Genomic DNA, 19,240 nt, shown 5'->3' with positions numbered 1-19,240 from the left:
TCCACGAGCACTACAAATATTTACCCATTTTTTCTAAGCTCACCCTGAAGTTTTATTCAAAGAAGAATTCTGAGAGGAACAATATTTAAAATGCATCTTTGTTACTATGAGAAATCTTTCTAGTGCCTACATAATACATACACTTCTTCATGAAATCTCTTTTATTATGACATTTCATATTCTAAACAATGTCCTAGGTCACAGCTGAATCAATGAGACAGGTACAATGGAGAACAGGAAGTTGGTAAAAATATAACTTGACACTGACTATGCTTCATTGAGGAACTCAGCAATAAGCTAGACAAAGAACAGCTTGGTTTTAGGTATGTAACCAGGAAAAAAAAGGAAAGAAAAGAATTTTTCCATCCATGAATTTTCTGTAAATAAGAATTAAATATGTGACTTTGAAAGTTCTTAGATGCCAATGCTATTTTCCAATTGTGGAAAGTTTACATTTTATAAATCTACTGTCTTGGTACATCAAAACAGAGATAATGTATTCTCCTATTGATCATCAATAACTTTGGGTAGATGGGACAGAACACTAAGGGCTAGGTCAAAAGTGAAGGGAGAACAAGGAATACAAATCAGTATTGAAAATAATTCCTTCCCTCAAAGAACCTACAGTTAAGTTAGGGAGAAAATCATAAGTACAGAAAAACAAAAACAAAAGCAAAAAACCCTAACCATTCAAACAAAAAAGCAACCAGAAATAATATGGCATATAAAGGAGGATACAGAGAATTTCTGTAGACAAACTTGGCAAAGTACACTCATGTCTTTGTCAATACTGGGTTTTATTTAGGTCCCATGGTTCTAGAGAGCAATGATGGTCAAGAAGCTCCCCACCTCTCTGTGTTCTGAGGGCTGATAATGGAGGACCAACCACACTGATCTGGTATATTCCAAAGTAAGATCCATCCTTTCTCATGACTCCCATAAGACTCGTGGATAAGCCCTTGTTTACCCTTCTTTATAAACCTCCTGGCCCCCTTCCTTTAAGATGTTCCTAATTAATAAACATTCTTCCTGAATAATGATGATGATGTCTGTAATTCAGGAAGTTCTTTATGAATTTTTTGTGTGAATGTGTAATATTTTCCTATCTGTGGATGGTATTACCAAATTAGATCAGAAAATCTCTTAAAGGAGCTCTATTCTCATTGGATTATATAAATGAATAAGCATTTGGAACCAGGCCTGGGCATGCCTATAATCCCAGTGACTTGGGAGGCTGAGGCAGGAGGATCTCAAGTTCAAGTCCAGTGTCAGCAACTTAGCAAGGTCCTTAGCAATTAGTGAGACACTGTTACAAAAAAGAAAAAAAAAGTGCTTGGGATGTAGCTCAGTGCCCCTGGGTTCAATCCCCAGTATGACATAAGGAAAGAAAGAAACATTTAAATGAAGAGAAATTGCCAAAATTCCCACCAAATAAGGAAATCGAACCTTCAAGACTTTCAAACCACTTAAGAGAGTATTCCTATAAAAACAAACTCAAATGTGTTAACAATTCAGGTTCACATAATTTAGATCAATTTTTGGCAAATAGGACTGATTTAGTAATTTTAGTTTACTAAAACTAGCTATGTCTTTTCTGACTTATCAGTGTTAGGTAAAATGAGCAGTTAGATTTTTATTCTACTTAGATATATTCTTCCTAAATGTGAACAGGTTTATTGATTGAATGAGTTAATGTTACTTCTACTTCATGTTCAAGTTTATGAATAATATAAATTTGTTTATCCAAGTTGAGTCATTCTGATGACGAACTTTATTTCAACAGTAATTATGTTTTGTAGTTGATCAGCTTGAAGATAATTTACAAGATCTTTATGTAACTGAAAACTTTGAACTGATACTAAATTAAATTAATTAATGGATAGTTATTAGATACCTAGACCATATCTAAGTAAAAGAATGCTGAGGGCTGGGGTTGTTGCCTAGCACGTGTGAGGCACTGGGTTCGATCCTCAGCACCACATAAAAATAAGGAAATAAATAAAATAAAGGTATTGTGCCCATCTACAAATAAAAAGAAAACCTTAAAAAAAGAACTTCAGTGCTTACTTTGGTAGCACATATACCAAAAAGAACTCCAGTATCAAATATACTGATGAAAAACTAGAGTTTTGTTCTCTGTTAAAATGACAAAGGTTTTTGGATTATTGGTCTGTTCTTAATGACAGGTTAGAAAGGGTATGCTTTACCTTCCAAATAATCTTCTTAGATAACAAAGATTCTGTTTTTCCCCAAGGTAATCTTCCATGATTTACTACTTTCCCCTCCCCCCGAAGTGCTGGGGATGAAACCTGGGCCTCACACATGCTAGGCAAGTGCTCTACCACTAAGCAACACTCCCAGCCCTCTTCTGTGGTGTTTGTTGACTTTAGTATGTCCTTGACTATCTTAGAAAGCAAAGTCTTCTCACTGAGAAAGGAGCTAAGGTTTTTTTACAATCATTTTACTTCCTGTGTTTATCTTTAAAATCTTTTATTGTCACTTTGGTAAAACAGTGAGCCAAGTATTGCTTTTCAATAACCCATCATCCTATCTTAAGTCCCAGAGGGCCCATGGAAAAATCACAAAGGATTTGTTTTTTCACCTTGTAAAAAGAGCTGTGCTAGCAATCATTAGTTTTGTTTGATATGCCACTATTGAGGAGTTGCATGGCAAGAGCTGTCAAATCAGAAGAGATGCATTGCCTTCCCTAGGTTAACTTTGTAAAATATTACTAAGAAAAGAATTTCAGAAATTGTATGTTGTGTGGGAAGTTCCACAGATTTATCCATGTCCTCACTGGCTGCGACATGTTTCTATTTGTCAGAGTCCAACGTGCTGCTTTGTTAAATATTAGACAACTGTGGTAGAGTAACCCTCCCTTATCTGTGGGGGATACATTCCAAGATCCCTAGTGGATGCCTGAAACTGCTGATAGTACCAAATCCTATATATTCTTTGCTTTTTCCTATGCATACATACCTATGATAAAATTTCATTTATACATTAGGCACAGTAAGAGATTAACAACAAAAACTAATAGTAAAATAGAATAGTTATAAAAATATACTGTAACAAAAATTCTGTGAATTTGGTCTTTCTCAAAACACCTGAATGTACTGTTAATGACCACAGCTGGTCACAGATTACTGAAATTGGGAAAAGTGAAACCATGGATAAGGGGGAATAGTGTTTCCAGTCATAATTTCAGTTTTAAAAAAGAAACTGTTAATTTGATTTCAGGTTGGATTACTTAGTTTGAATCTAGAATCTTCCTACTCATTAATTTTTAATTGGGGATTTGCACCATTTACCTATGAAATTTTATTAATATGCAAATATTTAAGACCTATTACAGATTACTGAATCTCTTTACTTACTATTCTTGATATACTCTGGAATATTCCAACTATATACTTGGTATATTCGTGGTATATTATGTCAGGATTATTATATGTTATATCTGAGTCTTTTTCTCCATAAAGATTCTGTTCATACATTTTAATAAATTAGATATAATACCCTCTATTCTTTTAAAATAGGGTTAATCATTATGTTTACAGAAATTTCGTCTCAAAAATTTTTTGGATTGGCTTTTATCTTATTTTGCATGCCACAAAACAACTGCATTTCCTTGTCAGTTGCACTGTGATTCACGTAATAAATTCTCATCTGATTTTTCCCTTTGGAAAATGATCAGTAATAAGGTAACCACAGCTATTGTAAGTCTTTTGTCACTTAGATTGCTTTTTTATGTTTTACTCATGTTCTTCCCTGAAAGCTTCTGCAATCAGCCACAAGCTAGAGGGCTTCACCTTCAACAAAGGACTTTCTGAGAGCCCCATAGAAAAGGACTGTGCCAGGTACTTTTGTGTATAGACTTCTGATGGGATAGTTTAAACAACTTTGAGGCCACATTAGTGAAGTGAGTCAGGATTTCAAAAACTCTAGTTTTGAAGCAGATGGGTTAATAAGACTACTAACCCAAGGTCGAGTGGTACAAAAACTAATTACATAGATCTGAAAGAATGGAGGAGGGATGATTGGGTATTCTTTGGAATATTGTTGATGCTTTAATATTCCATTTTCTGCACATGTGTAAGGAACTCATTTCTCGTATGCTATCTACAACTCTTAACTATTTAGTAGACCATGCTTCTGTAAACAGAAATTAAACATTTTTAAATGGAAATGTCTTATTCCCTCTGCCCCACTTTCCAGGATTTGGAAACTCTCATTGAGTATTCTCATTTTCTTTTGTTTGTGGTGCTCGGGATTGATCCAAAAGCCTCGTGCATGCTAAGCACACATTCTACCACTAAGCTACATTCCCAGTCCAAGTATTCTTATTTCCATAGCAATATAATTATCTGCAGAGGTTCAATAAAAATCTGTCTTCCTTGTTACCAGGACATGATTTAAAACATTGGTATGTAACCAAGGCCTTGCCTGGAATGCCACTCTTGTGAATGATGCTCACTGAGTCAGGTATGATCTGACACTTTCAAGGAACTAAGGTTCACTTTATAAAGCCAGTGCATACAATGCCTTCTTGGAAAAACTATCCTGGTACCTGGCTTATAGGGTTCCCAGCCTTTCAAGTGAGTAAGGAAGGTTATTTCCTGGCACAATAAGCTTAGGTTATTTTGGGGATCTCCAGAAAAGAGCAATTATCCCGAATTTCTAGAGACTCTCAGTAAAATCTTCTTAGCTTGGTTTCTTAGCCTTAATAGGTTTTGATTTTTATTTTTTACTATTTTCTATTGAGGTAAAATTCATGCAGTATAAAATAAGATATTATAAAGATATAAATATTTTTAAAGACTAGAATTCAGTGGCATTTACTTCACTCACAATACTGTGCTACCCTGAACCTTATCACCTCAAAAGAAAACCCTGTGCTCATTAAGCAGTCACTCCTAATTCCTCCCTTCCCCCAGAACCTGCCAACCACAAATCTGCATTTTTATCTCTATGGGTTTACCTATTTTGAATATTTCCTATAAATTAAATCATACAATATGTGAACTTTTGTGTCTGGCTTCTTGTACTTCTTTTTGAGGTTCATCTATGTTGTAGCATGTGTCAGGAATCCATTCCTTTTTGCAGCAGAATAATATTGCATTTTCTGTATGTATCTATACACACATTTCACATTTCTATAGCATCTGTGTTGTTTTTACCTTCTGGCTATTGTGAACAGTCCTGCTGTGAACATTGGTGTACATGTATTTGTTTGAACACCTGTATATAATTCTTTTGGGTATGTATTCTTAGGAGTGGAATTGCTAGGTCATAGGGTAATTCTATGTTTGACTTTTTAGGAATGACCAAACTGTTTTTCATAGCAATTTCACCATCTTATGTTCCCTCCAGCAATGTATACAAGTTCCAATTTCTCCACGTGTTCACCAATAAAATTGTTATTTTCCAGAGTTTCTCCTCCCCGTCTGGTGATGATGGTTAATTCTACACATCTGAGTATGTATGAAGTGATATCTCACTGTGGCTTTAATTTGTATTTCTCTGATGGTTAAGGATGTCAAACAAACATTATTTCATCTGGATATTGTGGTGCATGTCTGTCATTCCAGTAGCTCAGGAGACTGAGGCAGGAGGATCACGAGTTCAAAGCCAGCCTCAGAAACTTAGCAAGACCCTGTCCCAGAATAAGAAATAAAAAGGGCTGGGAATGCAGTTCAGTAGTTGGCACCCGTGGGTTCAATCCCTGATACAAAAAAAAAAAAAAAAAAAGAAGCATTATTTCATGTACTTGTTGACCATTTGTATTTCTTTGCTCATTTTAAAACTTGGGTCATTTGTGTCATTGTTGTTGAATACCAAGACTTTATGTATTCTGGATACCAGATCTTTATCAGATATATAATTTGCAAACATTTTCTCATTTTGTAGATTGTCTTTTCAGGTTTTTGATAAATATTCTTTGGTACAAAAAAGTTTCTAATTTTGATGAACTCAAATTTATTATTTTTTATTTTATTATTTGTAAGACTAGCTTTTATTTTGAGTTCAAAAAGAAGCTTTATATCTTTCCTTACCACAGTGAGTCTCACCATCATGTACATCCACAAGCAAGTAATTTAAAAAATAATTATGTGTAAAGGGCAGAAAGATCAGTAGAGGGAAGGGAGCAGAACTTGGGGGGGAGGGGAGGGGAGGAGAGGTACTGGGGACTGAATTGGAGCAAATTATATTCCATGCTTGTATAATTATGTCAAAATGGTTTCTACTGTCATGTATAACTAAGAGAACTAATTAAAAAGAATAATCTTTCTGAACTGGGGGCATAGCTCAGTGGCAGAGGGCTTGCCTACCATGTGCAAGACTCTGAGTCCAATTCCTAGCATGGAAAATAAAAGAATAATCTTTCTTTGAGATTATCTTTGGTCAAACAATGGTGACTGTAGGGAGAAATTTTGTGTTTCAACAGAAAACACTGCCTTGTGTATAGTGCACCATTCCAGGTTATCAGAATCTACCACTGTTCACTCTCTTTAAGTTATTTTGTACCTCTTTATAAATCACAGGTTACTGATGGGTATTCAAATTTCATCTTGTCTGGAAGAGATATAACTGTCTTCCTTCCTTTCTGTGGAAAGACCAGTATTGGTACCTACATGTAAATCAAACTTGATCCTGTTACTTTGCCCAAGTTGTCATTCCTTACCAAATTTTAATTCTTCTAGCTATTTTCAATATCTGGCTAATAATATCCTCCAATCTAACATTTCCTATTTTGATTTTACCACCTGACTTGACGTCATGGAAAACTAAATTCTGACTGCCTAAATCCCTATCATGCACCTTGCCCTCCCTCTTCTTCAGGATCTCGGGTAGACCTGAGAGCTTAAGCCTAACAATTTGATGTAAACCTAGATAAACACAGTGCTGCAACAGATCATGCATGACTGGAATGCTCCCTGACCTCGCTGTTGCTTAGACCACTATGGAAGTCCAAAGAAATTCTCAGGTCATGCACGCACAATCTTGTTTGAGATGTAACCAAAACTGGGGACAAACAACATGTCCTAGAGCACCCGCATCCTAGCTCCATGAGAAGAATTACGAAATGTTAATGTTTTCTTCCACTCATGTCTTGGACTACACTGGACTGGTTATTTTCAAGGTTCAATTCTTAGCTTGGTTCTTTACTATAATATAACCTTTAACTGATTAATTAAACAGTACTTAGGATTCCACCAAGGGGTACTCTACCACTGAGCTACATCCCCAGGCTTTTTATTTTTTATTTTGAGAGGAGATCTTCCTAAGTTGTTGAGGCTGGCCTCAAGCATGTGATCCTTCTGCCTCAGCCTCCAAAGTAGCTGGGATTACAGGTGTGCACCATAATGCCCAGCTAACATTTATTTTATTTTGGTGCTGGGGAATTTGAACCTAGAGCCTCATGGATGCCAGACAAGCACTTTACCATTGAGTCACATCCCCAGCTCCCCAGCTAATATTTTATATTAGTATTTCTTTTGTTCATTTTAGTTATTCCTCTTTTGAGATGCCCAATCTTTAGGACAACTGACCTTTGTCACCAACTCTGAAAAGACTGGTTTTACAGGAATGACCCCAAGAGTCCTCAAGAGACTATTTCTTATACCCCTGCTTTGCCTCATTCAGGAGGTTTATGTACACCTCTGAGTTGCTCAGAAATGAATGATATATATTTTCTGTATCAGAGGCACTTAACCACTGAGCCACATCCCCAATCCTTTTTTAATTTTTGTATTTAGAGACTTGCTTGGGGGGGGGATATGTAGAGTGCTTCCTCGCGAGAACAAGGCCCTGTGTTCAATCCCCAGTACTACCAAAAAGAAAGAGAGAGAGAGAGAGAGAGAGAGAGAGAGAGAGAGAGAGAGAGAGAGACACTGAGACTTACTTAGGGTCTTACTACGTTGCTGAGACTGGCTTTGAACTTATGATCCTGCTGCCTCAGCCTCTAGAACGGCTGGGATTACAGGCATGCACTACTATGCCTAGGTATGATATTCCTTTTAAACAAATGGGAGAAATGGCAATATTGAAGTTTATCTGAGCCCTGAGCATTCTAGAAAGCAGTGTTGGTTAAGAGATCCTGCCCACCTTTTCCAGGAAAAGGCTAATCCCAAGGGTCTATCTTACCCTGGCACATTATCCCAAGGTAAAACTCATGTCCGTTCTTCCTCATGACACTCATAAGATTCACAGATGGCTCCCTTATTTACCTGCCTCTATAACAACCCAGGACCCATTACTTTTCTTTGAGATGGTCCTCATTAGTGAATGTTCTCTCTATTACAATAGCCAAATGAAATAATTTCCTTAATTGTCTGGTGCATCTTGTCTTTCACATCATCAACACAAATATGTTCAAGGGAGAGATCGAGTTCAACAAACTTATTTCTGAAAACTTTGGGGAATGAGTATGTAGCTTTGTGGCCAGGTAATTGCTTTTTCAGTTTGTTTGTTTACCAGATATGTCTAGTTTCTTAAATACCCTGGTGAACTGTGAATCACAAAGTCAATCCTGAAGAAAAAGCATAGGGCTCAGCCGATTGCACTTGCTTATGTGCATTTGCTGTTTTTATGTCCATTAAAGGTCAGGGACTCTTGTGTAGTGACATGAAGACATATATGTAAAACATCAAATGGCTACCTCTCACAGACAGACCACCTGCCCACACTGTTCAATAGCTTAATCATCACTGGCAAAGACTTTGCAACAATTTTCTTTTAAATTTTCTGTCCTGGTATCTACTGATGCACAGTTAGGTTATTCTCAATATTGAGCTTTTACAAATTTTCAGTGCTGGATAATTGCATATAACTTTCTTCGAGTGTATACAAATATATGCAAAAGATGTATTAGTAGGTGTGCAAACTCTGGGTCAAAGAATTTCATTTATAATTTAAATACAATTGCCAAATTGCATTCCATGGGGTCTGTGACAATGTACACACTGTGTTATCAAATTTTCATATTTGTAACAATCAAATAAAAAGTAAAATGGAAAAAAAAAGTTGGCATTATAGATTTCCAGGTATGTTTTCCCATTTGGACCTTTCTAAGAGTAGTTCAGTTATCTATTTGCAATTCTAGCATTAACATAACCCTTATAATTCTTTACTTTCATTACAGCTATTGTGGAACCAGCTGGTAGTACAGTTTGGCTTTCCTCTATTGTTGGCATATAATAAAAATAATAGCCAATGTTTATTGAGTGATTATCCTGTGCCAGGAACTACTTAAGTGCTTTCAATGTTGTTAACTCAATTTTCACAACACTCTGGGAGATAGGTACTATTCTTATTTCCATTTTACAAATAAGGAAATGGAAGCACAGAGAAATTAAGTAACTTGTCCAAGGTCACACAGCTAGGAAGTAACTGAACTCGAATTTGTATGTTTTTTGGTGGTACATACTGGGGATTGAATCTAAGGCCTCATACATGATAGGCAATGTTCTACCCCTGAGCTACACCCTCAACCATTCTTAATTATTTTATTTTTAGATAGGGTCTCACTAAGTTGCCCAGGCTGGTTTCAAACTTTTCACCTTCTTCCCTTTGCCTCCCGAGTAGCTGGTATTATGGGTACATTCCACTATGTCTAGCTTTTGAATTTTTAAAAACCACTTTATTAAGGTATGACTGACATACAAGAAGCTGTACTGTATAATATTTCATGTATACAACTTGATGATTTTTGAGCTAAGTATACCTGTGAAACCATCACCACAATCTATGCCATAAACCTATCCAACACTTCCAAAAGTTTCCTCCTGTCCTCCTATTTATTTATTTATTATTAATGATAAGAACACTTACATAAGGTTTACCATCTATCAAAAAAATTTAAGTATACAGGGCTGGAGTCGTGGCTCAGTGGTGGAGCGCTTGCCTGGCATGTGTGAGGCCCTGGGTTCGATCCTTAGCACCACATGTAGATAAATAAATAAAATAAAGGATCCAATGACAACTAAAAAGTATTTTTAAAAAATTTTAAGTATACAATATGGTCTTGCTAATTATAGGCACTATGCTGTACAGTAGATCTCTAAATGTCCATCAGTGGATAAATGGATAAGAAAATGTGGTATAAAAATAGAATGAATACTGGGCAGGGTGGTGCGTGCCTATAGTCCCAGAGGCTTGGGAAGCTGAGGCAGGAGGATTACAAGTTCAAAGCCAGCCTCAGCAAGTTAGCAAGGCCCTAAACAATTTATCAAGATCCTGTCTCGAAATAAAATATAAAACCAGCTGGGGATGTGACTTCATCATTAAGCCCCTCTGGGTTCAATTCCTGGTATCCCCCCTCCCAAATAGAATGGAGTATTATTCAGATTTCAAAAAGGATATCCAATTATTTGTGACAACGTAGATTAACCTGGAGGACATAATTCTCAGTGAAATAAGCCAGACACAGAAGGACACAGACTACATGATACCACCGATAAGAAGAAGAATGGAAATGATCAAACTCTTAGAAGCAGAGTAGAATGATGGTTGCCAGGAATTAGGGGGAAGGGGATGGGATGGCGAGACATTTGAATTTGCATTTAAACAGTATGATGCTTCAGTCCGCAAGTTCCATCACCATGCCAAATAGTTTTGGTATCACTCTATCTACATCTATTTTTTCTCTTCCTTTTAATTTCTTCCACTTCTTCATGTCTATCCCACATTTTCCATTTAATTTTGTAATATTAGGAAATGAGTCTATTTTCTTGGTTTTCACTTGTCTTTCCACATTTACAACTTTACTACTTTTTCTGTTTGCCTCTGTCCACATTGCCATTGGCCAAATGTTTGGATTTAAGAGCTTTCTTGTTACAAAAATGGCCAACCATGGGTCCTTTTAGTAGTATCTTTTATATCTCCAGATTTCTCCTATAATAACCCACCTAATTGTAATCATCTCAACTTTCAGGTTATTTGGATTTGAGATAAATGAATTTTAAAAATTCCCCCCAAAGGCAAGTAAATGACCCAGGGCCAAATTTGCATAAGCTGACTTTGCAGTGGTCCTTTCCTCTATAAACCAAATTTAGCAACTGACCTAGCATCTTTTTAGAATTTATACAGGAGTATGTGTAAAAAGATGATTAGGTCAAGAAGGCCCTACTTGTTAATAGAAACAAATTCATTAACTGTGTGACAAAACTGCTGAAAATGTTACCCAGGAAATAAAATAAATGTGACAGCAGCATAATTCTCTGCAATTCTCACCCTTTCTACACCATTTGGCATGATAAGCAGTCACTATTGAAGACAAATGAAAGCTTGGGAGAGTAGAAACAAGGTAATATGTGCGTTAAAATGAATCAAGAAAACTGACTCTGAATCCATTATGGTGAGAAGTGCCAGAAGGCCCTTTTTAGAATGGGGCCATATTTCCCTTTGGATAATTATACCATCCAATGTAAATGGATAGAAAAAGTGTAAACAGTTCTATTTACCACCAAGAATCTTAGACAGTTCATAAGCGGAATTTAACATTTGTACTGCAGAAGAGTCAAAGCGGTGAAAGGGTCCATGAAAATTGCTGTGAGGTTAATTCAGTGAGGGAATGAAATGAGTAGACAGGTCATGATGAACTAAATTCACTGGTTGTTTCCTTTGGACGTGCAAGGTCTCATTTTTCTGGCTCTATGCTTCTTTTGCACATTTTTCTCGGATGACATAGATAGAATTTTCCTGCTCTAAAATATGTTTTTATTCTGTGAAATGTAGGTTAGCAAATCAAAGTCTTTACTTGGCTAGTGAAATTTTCTTTCATGTACTCTGGTTTTAGTGAAAGGAGCAAATAAGAAGAAACCAAACAGGTTTCCAAAAGCAGTTTCCCGGGGCATACCTCAGGTTCAGCCAGATTTTGTCAATATCTTCTACCTCCAATAACCTTATCCAGTAAATCTAGGGAGCAGAATTGGGTAACTCTCAGTGAGAGCAGCAAGATACAATCAGGTCCTGTCGACTATGCTTACTAAGACAGTAATGTATAGGTGCATTTTAAAAAGAGGTCAGAGAACATGGATAAAATAAAACAACATCAAAAACAACAACCAAAAACCCTCCAAAACTGACCAATCAACCAACCAACCAAACAAACAAAAGTCTGACTAGGAACTGTTCATTAAGCCAGGAAATTCAATTAACCAAAACACCCCATTCCCTGGACATTCTGGTTTAATTGAAATATCACTTTTTATTTTAAACTCCCATTTAAGGAACTCAAAATACCTCAACGGTTTAGACATCAATACTGGGTAGAGGAATTAAATGTACTCTCTTCCTCCACAAGAAAAATAACATTTTAGGTATCATTGATGGAAATCGTGCCTGCTCGACCTTTCTAGTTAGAGAAAACACAAAAACTCTGGCAAAGCAGCTGTCCTAGGCTTAATACATATGTATTCGTATTTCTGCACCTGGTCCTGGCACACAGGACGAGTGTCTCAAGAGCCAAAGACTTTATGTGCTTCCATCCTCAACCTACGTAAGAGACCCCAGTAAATTGGCTAGAGTTTATATTAGGTGTGGATAGGAGGAAATGCCATTGTGTTCAGTTAACTAATCATAACCTCTGTCAAGTCAGGAGAGAGAAAAAGTGCTGCTAGCTTTAAAAATGCAGGGAATGTTTTCAGACTTTCTGGCTTCAGTTGATGCAAATTTAGGGTAATTTTTGACATATAAGAATAACACGTGGAGCCTTCTCAAATATCCCTTTGGCCAGAGGATTATGTGCTCCTCCAGTTTGACCACATATCACTGAAGTTGTTCAAAACTTGGATTAAAAGCATCAAGGGTGCACATCTGTAATCCCAGCTACTCTGGAGACTGAGGCAGGAGGATCACCAATTCGAGGCCAACCTTGTCAAGTTAGTGAGACCCTATCTCAAAATAAAAACATGAGCTGGGGATGTAGCTCAATGGTAGAGTACCCCTGGGTTCAATCCTCAGTACCTCGCATGCATGTGCTTGTGTGTACATGCACACATCCATCTAGGGTCTTGTTATTGTTGTATGTACATTAATTATAATACTAGGTATACAGAGTACACTTTGAATATTCCTTATCCAAAATGCTTAGAACAAGAATTGTTTCAGATTTCAGAGTTTTTCAGATTAGAGATATCTGCATAGACTTTATCAGTTGAACATTCCTAATGTGAAAATCCAAAATGGCCTCACATCTGAAACTTTTTGAACATTTCTTTCAAGAATATTTCTGCAACCAACTAGCTAAATTTTGAAAGATTATTCATAATAATATTATGCATATATTCAACTCAACATCTTTCACTTATAGCAAAATGATTACTTCTCCTTCATAGAAAAGGAAATTTCATGAGTTACCTCTGTCATACCAAAGGTAGAAAGTCAAGGGGCTTTGCCTGGTACTGAGACCTGGTGGAATAAGGCTTAAAACCTTTTTGGCCACTGCTAGAGACTGAGCCCTAAAATATGCTACCACTAGACTCCAATAGTACTGTGACCTTCTCATGATGCTTATAAGGGGACACTATGAAATCAACCTGCAGGTAAGTACTGAGGACTCATTCCATGCTCTGCCTTTGTGTTAGGAGCTATGTACAACACAGTATGTCCAGGATTCTGCCCTTGAGGCATTTACAGTTGAGTTGAGTCCAGCCGAAAGATAAGACCAATATACATTTTTTAAATGCAAAAGATGCACATGAGTTAAGTGTTCAATTATATGATATACATTATACTTGTCTTAGCCTTCCACCAACTAGTCCTAACCTGGAAACTCTCTTCGAAGAGTCTCAGAGAACTTGCAATCTCATGTAGTCTCATTAACTCCACGTGAAGGAGGGGAACAAAAGGCTGTCCCACTTTCACAATTGAAAAACAAAAATGACTTATGTCCCAGGGTTCTTAAGGGATTGGCTGAATGCTGCAGAGCCTTCAGCAGCCCTATACTCTTCCCACTATCCCTTTCCAATTACACATTTACACTGTTTATTAGAACTTCCTAAAGCACGACTCTAGCAGTATCACTGCCCTGCTTAAAAGCCCCGCCCCCCAGTGGGTTCTTTAGCACAATATACAAGGCCCTTCATAATTTTGCCTCTGCCTACTTCTCAGAAAGGCCTCTTATCTCACTATTTATTGCAAATACCCAAAGCTTAACCATACCATATTTTTCTCTGAATCCTAAACATTACAGGATGCCTCTGGGTCTTTGTACATACATACTCTTGGACCTACAGAATGACTTCCATCCCTTCTCACAACCTCCCACCCATCCTTTAAAACTCAGCTATGAAGACATCCCTGAAGTTCCACATTCCTTTCCCAGGCACAGAAAATTGATCTCTTCCCTTGTTTGTGTTGTTCCAGCAGTTTATTCAAACCTCCACCGCAGCATTCCTCAAATTGACTTTTGGGGATTACTTCCTGTACCCGTCTTCTTCACGGGACTCTAAGTTGTTTGGGAAGAAGGACTGTATCTTATTCATCTTTATACCTTCAGTATCTAGCACAGTGCTTGGGTACATGTTAGACTCTGCAAACAAATTTAATTAAAAAAAAAAACACAGGAATGATGAAATGTCGTAAGAGAAAAGAATTGTATTATTCCTTGAATAAAAGAGAAAAAGGGCTTTCAGTTATTTACATACAAACTTGATAAACTAGAAAAATGCAGGAACAGATTATTAAAAATGGACAGGTCAGTATTGAAAATCAGAAAAATTTAAGGGGCCATGGCTCATTGCCCAACTGTCCTGTCACAAATAGGAAAACGTAGCATGGATTTATATAAAGGCTGGTCTTGGATCTAGAGCCATGCCATGAACCTTTTAAAAAATGTGACAAAATAGGAAGGTTTCCATTAAATATGTCCAAAAACAAAGTTATATGTGGCAGTGCTGTTTGGTAGACACACTGAAAATTGAAATGACTTGAAGAACTGGCAAAGTGGGTGACTATTACTCTAGTGAAATTTAGTATTCAAACACAGAAGGTAATTCACTGACGTGAAACAACTCAGGAGGGTGGACAATATGATGTAAGGCCATATTTGAAGGGGTTATGAGTACCATAGCATAGAAATAGACCGCTGGACACTGCACAGACTGTCTTGATGTGGAGTGTGTGTATATATATATGTGAAATAAACAGCTTCTTCAACTTATGGTTACTGCCTGCAGCTGATGGACAGGCTTTAAATGCGGAAGGAACTGTTTATTGGTACATTTGTCTTTGTAGTGACAGGCACAGGCATGAATGGTGATTGCTGTCAGTAGTTTCATCTTTAAATGTCGAAGATGGAGATACAAAAAGAGCAAGAAGGAAGATTAAGAGAGCAAATGTCTGTTCACTGAGCATGTTCAGGCACAGGTGAGAGCAGTAGTTTTCAAACTACTTTTCATAAGCAGTAGAATATTTTTTAATATAAAATTTTCTGTGGAATCCCAATACATAAAACAAGCAAAATCAGCTCTGCTCTGGTTAATGTAAGGGGGAAAAATGAGTAGAAAGTGGACATTTGGGGGGTCCAGAAACCTATATATTTAGCTACTCCTTTAATCCTGTAGTTGTAAGGCAATTTCAAGGAACTCCTGAGATATGTGCTATGGGAATGGTTCTGTATGGGGACAGGTTACAATAGGTGACTCTGAGTTATTTTTGACTCTGAGGTCTACAATATCGTAATCTTCTCTCTGATCAGACCAGCCAAAAATCAGAATTGTATTCCACACAGAAGAGCTCAGGAGAGCCCAAATAACTTGTGGGCTCGAGTTATAATCTCTTTTTCTTATTTTTCCATCACAGTTACTTTAGTGTATTTATTTTTATTTTTTTTAATTGTATCTCACTTTTACTAAGGCATATTTTACAGTTAAAATTTATACACATTTAGGGTTTGCAATTTGGTATTTGAAATACATACAGATTGTGACATAATCACCACAATTAGGTTAATTAACATATCCATTGCCTCAGGCTGTTGCCACTTTTTTGTGGGATGATACCATTTAGGATCTACTCTCAATAAATTTCAAGTATACAATAAAGTATTGTTAATTATAGTCACAGTGTTATACAATTTGATCAGAACATATTCATCTTGCATAAACTGAAACTTTGTATTCCTTGACCAGCATCTCCACTTTTCTTCTTTCCTTAACCCCTGGCAACCACCTCTCTACTCTCTGTTTTTGTGAGTTTACCTTTTTATAGATGCCACATGTGAGATCAAGAGGTATTTGTCTTTCTGTGCTTGTCTTGTTTCACTTACCATAATGTCCTCGTGACTTCACATGTGATGTTACAAATGGCAGGATTTCATTTTTAGAGGTCAAATAGTATTTAATTACACATATATAGGCATTCAATATTCAATATACATTTTCAATTGCAATTGATTCAGAGAGCAAATACCTCATATATATATGCTATCTATCTATCTATATCTCACATATATATATGTCACATTTGAGAAATAATCATGAAGGCAAATTGGACTAAGTGAGCAGCAGAGTCCAGGTGCCAAAAGAGGCTTCTTCCTTCCTTCCTTCTTTCCTTCCTTCCTTCCTCAACAGGAGATTTTGTATTGAGTACTCACTCTGTTCTATACTCTGGGAATCAAAATGAATGAGACAGGACAAAAATACCTTCCTCTCAAGGATCTCACGGAGTGGCTGTCTCTCCCTTCAGAGATTGGTCCACATTCTCCCTTACATATGCATTCCTTGCTTTACCCCCAAAGCTTCTCACTTTCAAGATGACCAGCTTTCTCCTTTGCAATCTCAAGATGGTCATCATTCTCCCTTGAAAGTGTATTCTTATTTTACCATTCAAAATGTCTCTTCCCTGAGATAGCCCATATCTCCCTTGAATGTGTATCTGCTTTCTGAAGTAAATCTGTGTATCTAAAAAAGAAAGAAAGAAGTATCTAACAGCGTACATGGGAAATGTGGAGCAGATGATACATAGGTAAACAAACAAGAAAATGGCATATTGTGACAAGCAATATTATAAAAATAACATATAATAATGTGATGGAGAGTAATGGGGGTATGCAGGGGCTTAGATATGTTGGTCAGGGAAAGTTATGAGGAGCTAGTGTTCAAACAGAGACCTGCAAAGTGAAAAGAACCCTGTGCTGAGATGGAGAAGTCTCCCAGTTAGAAGGACTAGCACTGCAAAGGCTCTGGGGTAGGAAGGAACTTCCCTGACCCATTAAAGAAGCTAAAGAAGGCTAGTGAGACTAGATCACTGGAAATGAAGACAAGTAGTATGGAACAAGAAGTCTCATGGGCCAAATCACCAGAGCTTGGAGACCACACAAGGGGTTTGGATGCTGGTGAGATAGGAAGCCTTTGGAGGATTTTGATCAGAGGAGGTATAGGCTCTGAGGTAAAATACCTCCTACTGTACAAAGGTGTACCTTATAAGTGATCATTAGCACAAGGCAGAATGGGCTTAAGTATATCAGGAGGAATTTGGTAAGATAGAGGGGATTTGGGAGACCGAAGAATTGTGCCAGGAAAGGTTGAAAAGTTTTATTGAATAGCATAAAGCTAAATAAGTAGCCAGAAAGAGGATTTCTTTAGCTTTCTGGAAGCTGTCAGCTTTGACAATTTACCCTTGGTGTCACAGTCACTGTGAGAGCTAAAGCTCATATTTAAGTCTCCTGACTCTCAATGTTCTTTTCACTGAATTAATTGCTTCTAATTGCTCACAGAAAAGCAGCAGAAAAATGGCAAAAAGCAGAAAAAGATCATTTCTTTTCTTAAGAGTTGTTCAGAATTCAATTTTTCTCTGTAAAACTCTATCAGAGTACTTATGAGTCTGTTTACTATGGTAAGCTACTTTCACCAATTCCCTTTTGCTAACCAAACTTCAAATTCCAACCTTAAAATCTGACCATGAATTTTCTCTGCTTCCAAAACTAGGATGGTCAAGGAAGACTGGGAAAAAAGATACAACTGTGGACCTATACAATCAAATATTTGTGGTTCCTCTCACAGGTGGGCCTTCAAGGATGCTCAGTAATTCTTTGACTTCCCTTTTTGCTTCCTTACACTGGATATCACAAACTTACTAAGATCCAAAACCCATTTGCCAAAATTCACTCACAATTAGAATAAAACCCAAAGTCTGACCATAGTCTACAAGGCCTTGCATCATGTGTTCCCCAGCAACTTTCTCTTTCTTTCTCTGTCTCTGTCTCTGATTCTAGGGACTGAACTCTGAGGTGCTTCATCAATGAGCTACATTCCCAGTCCTTCTATTTTTTATTTTTAGGTAGGGTCTCACTAAATTGCTGAGGTTGGCCTCAAGATGTGATACTCCTGTCTCAGCCTCTTGAGTCACTGGGATTACATGTATGTGCCACCAGTCTGGTCCCCCAGCAACTTCTCTATATGCTTGTACAACTGTCCGTATTACTCACTTTGATCCAGTTGCACTGGCCACAGAAATATCAAATGAATAATGACATGCATCTGCAGTTGTATGTTGGCTTTTGAGGAACTCCCAAACTCTTTTCCAAAGTGGCTGCACCATTTTAGAGTCCCACCAGCAATGCATGAAATTTCCAATTTCTCCATGTTCTCAGCTACATTTGTTATTGTGTGTTTTTTTGAATCTAGTCATCCTAGTGGATGTGAAGTGGGATCTCACTGTGGTTTTAATTTGCATTTCTCTAATGACTAATGATGTTGAGAATATTTTCAAGTGCTTACTGGGCATTTATGTATTTTCTTTGGATAAACATCTATTTCAACCCTTGCCCATATTTTAATTGAGTTTTTTTTTTTGTCTTTTTATCATTGAATTTTAAGAATTCTTTACATATCCTGGATATATGTGTATTATCATATGTATGATTTGCAAATATTTTCTCTCATTTTATTGGTTGTCACTTTACTTTCATGTTTTATGATTCTGGGGATTGAACCCAAGGCTTTGCACATGCTAGGCAAATAGTTTACTACTGGGCTATCCCCCAGCCCTTCACTTTCTTGATGGTGTTCTTCAAAGTTCAAAAGTATTTAATTTGATGAAATCTAATTTTTTTCTTTTGTGCTTTTGGTGATGGATCTAAGAAGGTTTTGCCTAATCCAAGGTATGTTCCTTCTAAGAGTTTCATAGTTTTAGTTCTGCTATTTAGGTCTATGATTCATTTGGAGTTCATTGTTATGTATGGTGTGAGACAGGGGTGTAGCTTTATTCTTTTGTGTGTAGATCCAGTTGTCCT

General features: G+C 37.0%; 1 protein-coding gene across 3 annotated transcripts in view; it reads right to left on the bottom strand.

Annotated features, from left to right (window-relative positions):
* HDAC8 (histone deacetylase 8) overlaps window positions 1-19,240 on the bottom strand; it is a 218,745-nt gene that overhangs the window by 149,303 nt on the left and 50,202 nt on the right. The gene's annotated exons all lie outside the window — the stretch shown is intronic.

Source organism: Sciurus vulgaris, assembly GCF_902686455.1.
Source record: "Sciurus vulgaris genome assembly, chromosome: X".
NCBI classification, from domain to species: Eukaryota; Metazoa; Chordata; class Mammalia; order Rodentia; family Sciuridae; genus Sciurus; species Sciurus vulgaris.
Note: the sequence above shows the minus strand (reverse complement) of the source record. Positions and strands in the feature narration are given on the sequence as shown.